Source organism: Megascapheus bottae, chromosome 17 (assembly GCF_031878675.1).
Source record: "Megascapheus bottae isolate mThoBot1 chromosome 17, mThoBot2.hap1, whole genome shotgun sequence".
NCBI lineage: Eukaryota > Metazoa > Chordata > Mammalia > Rodentia > Geomyidae > Megascapheus > Megascapheus bottae.
Genome location: NC_143525.1, coordinates 8,516,459 through 8,528,644, shown reverse-complemented (window position 1 = coordinate 8,528,644; position 12,186 = coordinate 8,516,459). Strand labels below are relative to the sequence as shown.

Here is a 12,186-nt window from a genome sequence, read left to right as displayed (position 1 = left end):
TGGGCATTGCGTCATCCAATGTCCTATTTGTCCACAAGAAAAGCAACGCCCTGGGGGTCTAGCATCCTGAGAATGCCGCTGACCTCTATATTTTAGAAATTCAGTAACAGTCTTTCCTTGAGGAGCGGCGGCTAAAGTAAGGCCTTGTACATGGGAGGGTCCAATATCAGCACACAGTGAAATAAAGTCCGTGATTCCTCCCTTATTCCTATGGGGTCTGATAGCCGCCTGACAGGCGGCGTTGGCATTTTCATAGGCTATGTGTCTAACTATAATCTTCCTTGCATTCTCATCTTGTACTAGGCGGTCTGCAGTTTCCATTAATCGAGACAAAAATTCTAGATAAGGTTCATTCGGTCCCTGTTTAACTTCTACTAGATTTTTTGTACGATTGGAATTGCGTAACCTTTTCCAAGCCTCTCTCGCTGCAGCATTTATTTGTAAATAGGCCTCCTTTGCATAACCCAATTGATCTTCGGTGTTTTTATAGGTTCCCTCTCCTAACAACTGATCAACAGTGTAAGGCAGGTTCTTAGACCCATTTGTTTCAATTTTAGCCCGACACTGTGCAGTGAACTCTGTCTCCCATAATAAGTACTCTCCTGCACTAAGGCATGCTCTGGCAAGCCGCTTCCAGTCATTTGGGCATGCAATACCAGCACACGCGGCCTCCAATATTACTTGAGTAAAAGGGGCAGTTGGCCCATATTGGGAGCAGGCACTTTTTAAATCCTGTAATAGTTTAACAGGAACAGGTTGATGGTATACTTGTTCATCATGATCAACTAAACTAGGGAAGCATCGAGGCCCTGAAATATCTTCCCTCTCTCTAGCAGCCTGAGTCAGGTTTAATTGCGATGCACTGTGCCTGGTTGTGGTGCCTGTTAAAAGGGACTTGTTGCTAGGGCCTTTAGGCTTGCCTAAAGGTTGAAAAAGGGGTTGAGGCCGTAAGGCTGCAGCCGGTGGCGGTGGGTGTGAGGGGTAAGGTTTAGAATCAGACATCATAGTGGCCTGAGGGTCATCTTTCTTTCCTACTTCTGGGGGGGCTCTCTGCTCCATCCCCATTTTCGATAGAAAATGTAGCATTTCTTCTAACTTCTTCTCTATCGTAGCCACCCGGCCCTCCATTGACTCATCATAACTTTCCTCCTTGATATTCAAACCTGAATTCTGATACTCAATATCTACTGGTTGTTGTTCCCTTTTCAAGATCTCACTTAGACTCTCTTGGGCTGCTGCATATGGCTCAGCCTCAGGTTTTTCAGAAGGGTCCTTTAACTCATAAATTTCCCTTAATTCAAGATTAAGTTCAGCATTCTCATGTTGAGGATCTATGCATTCATTTACTAGATTCCATACATCAATAGCCTCTACTGGGGTCTTTTCGGGGCCATATACATTATAATATTCTTGAATTCTTTTTCCTATCTGCTGCCAGGTTTTTTGGAATTTCTCCTCTAAAAACCTCGGGCATGCTTCCTCGACAAACTGTAGGAAGCTCTGAAGCACCCCTTTTTCCACCCACGTTCCGTGGGCTTCAAGTAGGTCTGTTAAGATCGGTACAAATGACCTATGGCTATTAACTTGACCCATAATTTTTACTCCTGACTATACACTCTCTTAAGATCCTCTCTTAATAGTCCTACGATGTGTTACCACAGCGGGGTCCTCCACTGTCGTCCCAGATTTTCAGGGTCCTTGTTCGGGCGCCAGATGCCGGGGCCTACCGGCAGCAAATTGGGGTTCCTGAAATAGGGGGCAGGGACTGGAAAAATTAGAAGAGAGACAAACACATCGGGTCCGGGAGGTCTGCAGCCCAGGCAAAAACTGCAGCACCCCATTTATTCTCAACTCAAAGTTTATATCCCTTCTTGAGACCAGGGCACCGCCAGGTGTTACATCCAGATGGTTAATCAGGGAACTGTTGGGGATTACATTCATATGGTAAATCTCAGATCAATTGAACAGGAGAAGGCCAAAAAACAATAAGACAATCAAGCAATTATCTGATGCAAATCAAAGTACAGTTTGATTCCACTCTTGCTCCCGACAAATTCCATGACAAATGAAGACATAGGATGACCAGTGGGGAAAATTCTATGTCTGAAACTGGGATTTCTACCTGATCCTCTGTTTCCAAAGATACATTAGGATCTCTTCCATCCGCTTGCTGTCTAGGTCTAAACTGGCTCATTGGGGGTAAATAAGATATTGAGTAAAGCAATTTGATTTTCCAAATGGGAGAGGGAGGTGGAGCTCTCACATCCAAGCTTCTCCAAGGAAGAGTATTCCATGCTGCCTCTATATGCAGAAGCACTAGGGACACTGTGAAACATCACCCCCCACCATGGTAGATAGTTAATGGACTCCTTTTTTGACCCATCATCTCCAAAATAGTGCCGTATGTTACAGTTCTGAATGCCGGAAGTCAGAAATGAGTCTCACTGAGTCATAATGGCTAAGTTGGTTGGGCTTTGCATCTTTCTGGAGACCCTAGGAGAGGCTCCTTATCTCCTGTTCCAGCTACAAGTGGTCACTCATTTTCTTGGGCTGCTGGCCTCATCTTCCAGCAATTCCAGCTCCTGTTCTTATCAAACATCTTGTCATTCTAACACTCCCCCACCCCACCTTCTGCATTGCTCTTTCAGGTTAACCTATGGTAAGGACAAACTGTTGTGGAGACAGCCTGCTTGGGGCCTTGATTCTCTTTGCCACCTCCTGATTGTGTGGTGTGACATCATCACGGATAACTGAATTAAAAGAGAGGTCATGGCAGAAGAGGGTGTGACTCTGTATGTCCCACAGACACACCTCCTTCCCGGCAATGCCCCAGATTCCTGTTTTTCAGTGAAAAGAAGCTTAGAAATGGGGTTTCCCCTGGAAAGAGCCCTTTCATGCTCTGCAATGTGTGCAGTGGGAGTGTTCCATAGAAGAGTAGAGATATTCATTACAGAAGTATCTGTGCAGAAAAAAAAATGAATCTGGCAGTGTTCAGAAGAGAGAAAGAAAGTAAAGAATATAGATGGATAGATAGACAGGAGGAAAGGAAGGAAGGAAAGAAAAGAGAGAGGGGGAACGGATAGAAGAAGGAAGGAAGGAAGAAAGAGAAGAGAGGGAGGGGAGGTAAAAGAAGGGAAAGGATATGGGAAAAAGCAAGAGATGAGAGGTGAGGGGATGAGGAAAGGAAAGAAAACCAGATTTTTATTGGAGCTGTGAAGAGATATATGGCTGTTTGCAACCTTCTCAGTGAAAGTTGTAATGAAATCAGCTGAAGCCAGCTTTGAACACAAGGGTCTACATGACCTAGAAGAGCTGAAAAGAGTAAATTGTTTTCTTTCTGTGGGGGGCAAGGAGGGGGGGGAGAGAGAGAGAGAGAGAGAGAGAGAGAGAGAGAGAGAGAGAGAGAGAGAGAGAGAGAGAGAGAGAGAGAGAGAATGTGCCACAGCCTCCCTCAGTTTCTCCATTCTGTCCTGCAGCTGCTGGTATCTGTCTTCTGGTATTTCCACACTCCAGGGATATGTATAATTATAAATAAGCTTTTATAGCATCTCATCCCTGACCCTGTGCAGTCAGGCATTTCTTCAGGGATTTCGGTGGCATTCGGAGAGGCTGTTTCTTGGGAGAGAAGCACAGCTCCCAGCCTGCTCTGCTGAGGGAGCCACAGAGCGGCAGCCACACACAGCCTGCCCTCCTGGCTGGTTGCTGTAAAGTCCCTCTGCCTCTGCTGCACATGCTTTTGTATCTTGACCTCCTATACTCTCCTCCTTCTTGTGGCTCCTTTTGTTCAGTTTGATCTTGTTTTTAGGCATCTAGGCTGTGTACCACACCACACACGATAGCATACAGGAAGGAGTTGCGACATTCTGACAGCTCAGTGTTCTCTTGGACCCTGAAAGGCTGGTGCGTGCTTTACTTATTTATCTTTGTAGCAATGCTGGATGACTCAGGCTGCTGGTGCCACCAGTCGTAGAAGAGGGTCATTCATACAATGATGCACAGATTGCGTGATCGGTTACAGTAGTGTCTGTTTAATGATTACTTCTGATTAAAAAACCAGACCAAAAGCATCAAAAGGTTTGCTAGAACATGGTGCCATGTTCCACAGCCACAGCTGCACACATACAGCTCAGGTTTAGTGTCTCTCCCAATTGCACAGAATGATTTTGCTGTACTATCTAGATTTGGTTGCATGGCCTGCAATAAAGGGGTGTGTAATGGTACCAACCCTTTAGCAGCTTAAAACCTCACCAACATTCATGATCTCCTGGTTGTCATGGTTTCTTGAGTAGGTATATCTAGTTTGAGTTCTTTGTTCAGAATCTCATAAGGCTACAGAGTAGGATTAGGGGGCAGGGTATTTTTTTTTGTGGGTCATAAGGCTTGAACTCAGCCTGGCACTGCCCCTGAGCTCTTCAGCTCAAGGCTACCACCCTACCCTTGAGCTTAGCACCACTTCCTGATTTCTAGAAGTTAATTGGAGATAAGAGTCTCAGGTCTTTTTGTGCCCAGGCTGGCTTTGAACCTTGATCTTCAGATCTCAGCCTCCTGAGTAGCTAGGCTTACAGATGTGAGCCACTGTGCCTGGCAGGAGGTTCTTAAAGAGAGGATTGATGTCTATCTGATCTCAGTTGGTTCAGTTCCTAGAACCTCTGATCTTCAATGGCTTGCCTGTCCTAAACGCGTAGGAAAATTCCTCTTTCCTGGGAGCATAGACCACTTTTAAATGGCTCAACCGACCCATCCAAGGTTTTTGTTCTTTAGAAGAACTCAAAACTGTGGGTCTAACTCACAGCTCAGGGTTGTGAGCTTTGATCCTGTACAGACTTCCTTACTTATGCACAGTGTGGCATCAGCCTTTCGGTCACTAATAGAGTACAGGGCTTGCTCACTGATGCTGACCTTGGGCCTCCTGCAGCCACATGGAGGAGCCTCTTCTTAGCACAATCCTTATCGTTCTCACTGTCTTCATGGGTCTCTGGCCCTCTGGTGTGTCTTCCTGCTACCAGCTCTCATTAATTTTCTCCTTTTTTTCTCTCTCTTATAAATCTAATGGATAAATAGCTTGAAGACAACTTTATTCCTCTTTTCTTCATTCATGGGAAATGTATTTGGGGGGTCTGCATTGTAGGTGGGAGACCCTGGCAAACAAGTAGCATAGAGGCAGGCTTGCAAACTCCAATGAGATGAGCAGAGAGAGAGGAAGATACTATCTGAGGCAATGAATGGTGAGCAGCAACCGGGACAGAAGATGCCTAGGACCAGTCCCTGGTGGCTATAGCTACAAAGGAGAGAATCCAGAGTCTTATTGCTGTAGCCTCCATTGCCTAAAGAACCTGGAGATCCAGGTTATATTGGAAAAATATAGTATTAGTTTGACTTTTAAAAATATTGACTGTCACTGGGTTCCAGTGGCTCATGCCTGTCCTCCTAGCTACTCAGGAGGCTGAGATTTGAGGATCACAGTTGGAAGCCAGCCCAGGCTGAAAAGTCCCCAAGAGATGCTTATCTCCAATGAACCACTCAAAAACCGGAAGTGGCATTGTGACTCAAGTGGTAGAGTGCTAGCCTTGAGCACAGAGAGGTTCACTGACAAATAAATCTATCTATCTATCATCTATCATCTATCTATCTATCTATCTATCTATCTATCTATCTATCTATCTATCTATCTATCTATTGACTATCAATAACAACATTATCAATAACACGTATTTCTTTCAGCAGTGTGGGATTTGAGCTCACACTTGCTGGGTAGGCACTCTACCACTTGAATCGTGTCTCCAGTGCACTGATTATTTCTCCCTTCCTGCCTGGTGTGTCTGGGCAAGGATCTTAATATTTTAAGCTTTTCATTGTTGGTAGGATAATTGGCATGCACCATGCTATTGGGATAGAAGGAGTCTTGTGAGTGTTTTCCAGCCTGGACTGTCCTCAAACTGGGATCTTCCTATACCCAACCTCCTAACTGGAATTAAAAGCAAATGGTTCAGAAAAGTGTTTTAATACCCTATTAGTTAACCTAGAAGGGAGGAGATGAGATGGTAATTCTGGGTGCAAAATGATAATGTTGAGTGCAAGAATGACTATTTATATAGAATGATAAAGTCACATGCAAGCAGCATGCAAGATTCAGTTCTTTTTGTCCTCCAATCTCCAGTCAGCAGGGCAGAAAAAGTAATTTAGAAAAGTTTCCTTCTACCGGGTGCTGGTGGCTCATACTTGTAATCCTAGCTACTTAGGAGGTGGTGATCTGGGAATTGTGAGAAGCCCATTTCAGAGGGAGTCAGTCTCGCTTTTCAAGTCAGTGGCGATAATGTGTAAACTGTGCTCAGAAACTTTACCTCTCACCTCCAGGAAAGTCTTACCTGGACTATGATAGGAAAATATGGAATATATATTGCTGAGGGCTCAAAGGAAGGAACTCAACTTTCATACCCAATTTATTTCAATTCCATATGTATTCATGAAGTATGTACCATATTGTGGAACCTAAACACACATCAGATACCAGCCAGAAGCTGGATGTGCTAGGAATACGGTGTGAGGGAGGTGGGCACTGGTAGCTCATGTTTGTATTCCTGGGTACTGAGGAAGCTGAGAGCCGAAAATTCTCGTTCAAAGATAAGAAAACGTACAGACAGCTCTAAGAGACTCATCACCAATTAACCAGCATAAAATGGGTGGTAAAGCTGTGGCTCAAGTGGTAGAGCAATTGCCTTGAATGAAAAAGCCAAACAAGAGATCAAAGCCCTCCTCCACTCCCACTACTGGTGCACTCTATCTCTCTCTCTTCCCCCCATCCCATACACAAAGAATGTGATGGATAAGTCATCTGAGAATCCTCAACCAATCAGAAATGGCTTGTTATGTCATGATATCTCAAATGGAACCCATGTATGTTACATTATTAATATAACCTGCTGGTCTTTCAAGAAAGAGAATTCATTTATTTTTTCAACAAACAAATATTTATTGAGTGCCTACTATGTGCCAGGCACTGTTCTACACCCTACCCCCCAAAAAACAAGACAGAGGAAGCAGAAACAAATTCTGAAAGAGGAGGAAAAGGGGCAGCTGAAGAAGGCTGAGGGAACTGAGTAGCCTGAGGTGATGGGGGGTTGTCTCTTCCTTAGGTCTCCTGTTCAGCCTCCTCACCAAAATCCTCTTCCTCTTCTGCGGTGGCATCCTGGTACTGCTGGTACTCAGAGACGAGGTCATTCTTGTTGCTTTCTGCCTTGGTGAACTCCATCTCATCCATGCCCTCACCTGTGTACCAGTGGAGGAAAGCCTTTCTGTGGAATATGGCAGTAAACTGCTCAGAGATGCGCTGGAAGAGCTTCTAATTGGCTGTGCTGTTGCCAATGAAGGTGACTGCCATCTTGAGGGCATGAGGTGGGATGTCACAGACAGCTGTCTTGACATTGTTGGGGATCCATTCCATGAAGTAGCTGCTATTCTTGTTCTGCACTTTGAGCATCTGCTCATCTACCTCCTTCATGGACATGCGGTCACGGTGAGGTACCGGCCATGGCGGGGGTCACAGGCAGCCATCATGTTCTTGGCATCGAAGACCTGCTGGGTGAGTTCAGGCACAATGAGGGCCCAATACTGCTGGCTTCCATGGCTAGTGAGAGGGGCAAAGCCAGGCATGAAGAAGTGGAGACGTGGGAAGGGCACCATGTTGACTGCCAGCTTGCAGAGGTCAACATTGAGCTGGCCAGGGAAGTGGAGGCAGGTGGTGACACCGCTCATGGTGGCAGAGACAGGTGGTTGAGGTCCCCATAGGTTAGTGTGGTCAGCTTAAGGGTGTGGAAGCAGATGTCGTAAAGGGCCTCGTTATCGATGCAGTAGGTCTCAGAAGTATTCTCTACCAACTGATGGACAGAGAGGGTGGCATTCTAGGGCTCAACCACAGTGTCAGACACTTTGGGTGAGGGTACTACACTGAAGGGGTTCATGATGCGGTCAGGATACTCTTCACAGATCTTGCTGATGAAAAGGGTGCCCATTCCAGAGCCTGTGGCACCACCCAGGGAGTGGGTCAGCTGGAATCCTTGCAGGCAGTCACAGCTCTCCGCCTCCTTCCGCACCACATCAAGGACTGAGTCAACCAGCTCAGCCCCCTTTGTGTAATGGCCTTTGGCCCAGTTGTTGCCTGCCCCAGACTGACCAAAAACAAAGTTGTCTGGTCTGAAGATCTTGCCAAAGGGTCCTGAGCACACAGAGTCCATGGTGTCACGTTCTAGATCCACCAAGAGAGCACGAAAAACATATTTGCCACCTGTGGCTTCATTTAGGACACAGAGATGCGATCCAACTGCAGGTCGCTGTCCCCGTGGTAGGTACCGGTGGGGTCCATGCCGTGTTCATCGCTGATGACCTCCCAGAACTTAGCACCGACCTGGTTGCCACACTGACGGGTATGGATGTGCACGATTTCCCTCATGGTTAAAAATTAATTTTTCTTTTTGCTTGCCTTAAGCTATATGTGGGGCAAGAGAATGTTAAAGGGTTTTTTTTTGTTTGTTTCTTTCCTTCCTGTGCAGTTCCTGGGCTGAAAGGATGGAACGTGTCCCTGAGGCCGGAGCAGGGAGGTCTGCAAGCCACGGCAGGAAGATTCTAAGAAAGAGAATTTAAAAAGCACTTTTGCCTATTTTAAACAAAGACTTAAGTTTAAATAAATGTCCAAAAAAAAGAGGGACTCTCTCTCAGTTGAAAAGATCAGTCACAAACTTTTCGTTTCCTGCCTGCCAGAAATACTTTTTTAACCTTTCTGTCTATAATTCTCCCTTGCAATCCTTCCCAGGAAAGGACAATGTAATTTGATGATTCAGGTATAAAGCTGTTGGGTTAGAAGAAGGTCACAGATGGCTTGATTTGCCGTCTGTGAGCTGTCTCTCTATCTTGCTGTGTCCTAGTGACTATGATTTTGAGGATAGTGAGTGGCAAAATCCAGAATGCTTCAGAACCTTCTGGAAGCTTCTTGATCACTCTCACCAATTGTTACAGCTCCACCCTCATTTCTAGATGACAAGACATAAAGCTTGTTATTCATTCACTGAGAGTGTCCTTGGGGTTCTGTGACCACCCAAGGTGACTTTGTCTCTTGCCTGCTGGAGAGGTATGTTTCCTGGAGTGAAGCTTCCTCCTGGCCTTTCTCTTCTACAATCCACCTTCCATGTTGTTTTCAAAGTGATATCTCTAAATCATAAGCCAGATCACGTTGCTCCCTGCCCAATCCCTTTCTCTGGCCCCTTGGTGCCAAGAGGTCATGATAAGAGATCTCCCTACATATCCTTAAGCAGAATAAATTACACTTACCCTCTTTGCTTCCTTACCTTGTCTCTGTTTGCATCCTTGTGCCTGTCACATAGTAGGAGCAAGTACTTATTTCTTATGTAGTCCAAGCTGTTCTCCAACTGGCCCTCTCTCCTTAGACTCCCCAAACACAGATAACCACACAACTCTATCAACTACTTTTCATCATTAAAATTCTTTCACTGGGCAAGGGCTAGAGGTTTTGTATTTGTAGTCCTTGCTACGCTGGAGGCTGAGATCTTGAGGATCCCAGTTTGAAGCCATCCCAGGGAGAAAAGTCCATGAGGCTCCATCTCTAAAGTAACCAGCACAAAGCTAGGGTGGAGGCATGGCTCATGTGGTAGAACCCTGGCCAAGCAAACTGTGAGCTGGAGACCCTGAGCTGAAGTTCTGGTTTGAACATCCCTCCACTTGTCTGGTAGTTAAAGGAGCCTACCAACATTACTTCGGTTTATGTCTATAACCTCATATTCTGATGTGCTTTCAAATAGCGGTGGCCCGTTTGGATTGTTTGGTTGGCTACTGGACATAGGGCTATTCAGTTCAGATTCTGCCTTCCATTCAGGGCCAGCTATCTCATTTCTACACTCCTCAGAGATGATGAAATCATGTCTGGATCATAAAGTGTGACCTGAGAGTTTGCTTTCTCTCTTAAACTCCGTGTGTGTGTGTGTGTGTGTGTGTGTGTGTGTGTGTGTGTGCGTGCAACCAGTCACATTCTGTCTCTTGACTCCTCCCTGCACTTAGTTGGACTGCATCTCCTCCCCCCTGCTCCTCAGAAAACAGAATGGAGGCCCATAAATCGCTGACCTGCTTCAGGTGACCTTACAAATCAAGCCTGCCTGGTTTCATTAACAAGGGAGCCTATTATGGCTAAGGAATGACTTAAGCTCCGCCTAGAGCTTCAGGGGGAGTAGGGAGGGGGTGTGCACAGTGGGCAGCAAGCACATCAGAGCCTGCCAGGCCCCCTTTGCACCTCACTGCACCTCCTTCTCCCTATTTCCAGGGCTGTGAGTCAAAGAGGGGAGATTTAGTTCTTGGGAACCATGTCTAGGAGGGGTGTCTGTGTCTTCCTACAAACATCAGAGGAGTTCAAACAGATGAGCTACAATCTGCATCTGACTATTAACCAATTAGTACATTCCAAGTGAGAATGGAGATAGAGAAAGAGAGAGAGAGAGAGAGAGAGAGAGAGAGAGAGAGAGAGAGAGAGAGAGAGAGAGAGAGAGGGAGGGGGGGGGGGAGGGAGGGGAAGAGAAAGAGAATTCCAAATGCGATTAAAGACAGCTAAAATAACAAGTAAAGAAAATTCATGGTGGGAGGTTTGTTTATTAAGCTACCCTCAAGAAGCTGGTCCCAGGAACCCAGTGTGCAGTCAAAGGAAACTTTTTTGTAAGTCATTTAATTCAGCAAATAGCAAAAGGGTATGGAGACCCAGAAAAGGATGCTGCAGGAAACAGGCTTCATGGGACTGTGACTTGAATGGATCCCGGCTTTGTAGACATGGACTGGGTTATATCAAGTCCTGGGCATTCACTGCCACCTACCACTTTCCAGCTTTCCAGATGCAATGTTTTCATGTCATAGATGTTTCCTTTCCACTTTTATTTGTGTGTTGGGGATGGGGAAGGGGTGATAGGAGGCATTTAAATTCAGAACCTCAAGCTAGCTCTACCTCTTGGGCCACACCCTTAGTGCTCTTACATTTAGCTTGATTTTCTTTTTTTCAGATAGGATTTGGAGCTCAAGACCCTCAATGATTCTCCTACCTCCACTTCCTGTGTAGCTGGGACTACTGGCAGGTGCCACTTTGACTGACATTCTTTTTTTACTTTTGCAAGCTCTATCATGTAGAGTGGTCCTCGTGGAAATCAGTGAGGGGTTTAATTTTTTCTTTTAATCACTGGAAAATTGACTCAGGAGTTAGCCTGCCTGGCATGTTTCCTTTGGTCAGAGGCCTGACTTTGGTCTCCAGGCTCTGAGCCACTGGGATACTTTTTTATTTTTCACCTTTTGGTGTAGTCTCTGGTTGCACAGGTGTCCCTCTCTGAGTCTCCACACGTGAGTGTCCACGTGACCCAAGGACTGGCTGCCCACTGGAGACAGGTGTTTTCTTTATTCCCCTGGGTGGTCTGCATTCATGTCAGGGAAAATTAAACATCTCTAAGTTGTTTCCTGGCTCAAGTAGCCTTTTCGTAGAGTCCATTGCCAATTCTTGTGTGTGTGTGTGTGTGTGTGTGTGTGTGTGTGTGTGTATTCTGGAAAATTCTCTATTACAAATTGACCTTAGTACTTACCCATTCAATGAAAAAGGAAAAAAAAACCCACAACCTAAGATTTTGTTACACTATCATTTAAAAATAAAGAAAAAGTGAGTGTGTATAGACAGGCTTTTGAGACGTGAGCTTAGGGTATCTTCTGGTGTGTTTGACAGAAAACTGGTTTATAACAACTGAAAGAGAATGTCAGAAGAACTTGTAAAATATACATGACTGCAGGTGGGCTGGGTTCAGCTGGAAGGTTACTGCGACAGACAGCCATTGATGGTATAGTTCTTCATCTGGCACAGGGGTTTGTTATACCAAAGGATGTGTGGTTAGGAGCCAGGACACGAAATCATTGGTTTATTAGATCCATTTTCTATTAGCTGTGTTATCTTGGGCCAGTTACTTAACCTCTGTGGTTTTATTTGTTTATTGTACCTTCAGTTTTCTCATAGACAAAGATACCATAGCTCATGGACTATGGGGAAAGTTCACTAGGCAAACACATAGAAAGTACTTAATATAGGAAGAAGAAATGTGGCTCAAGTGGTAGAGCACCAGCCTTGAGCAATAAGGCTAAGGGAGACAGTGTTAGTGCAGATGG

At 45.4% G+C, this 12,186-nt stretch overlaps 1 pseudogene; it reads right to left on the bottom strand.

Annotated features, from left to right (window-relative positions):
• Window positions 1-7,129: 7,129 nt before the first annotated feature.
• On the bottom strand, window positions 7,130-8,446 carry LOC150050936 (tubulin beta chain pseudogene; annotated as a pseudogene).
• Between the last annotated feature and the right edge of the window lie 3,740 nt (window positions 8,447-12,186).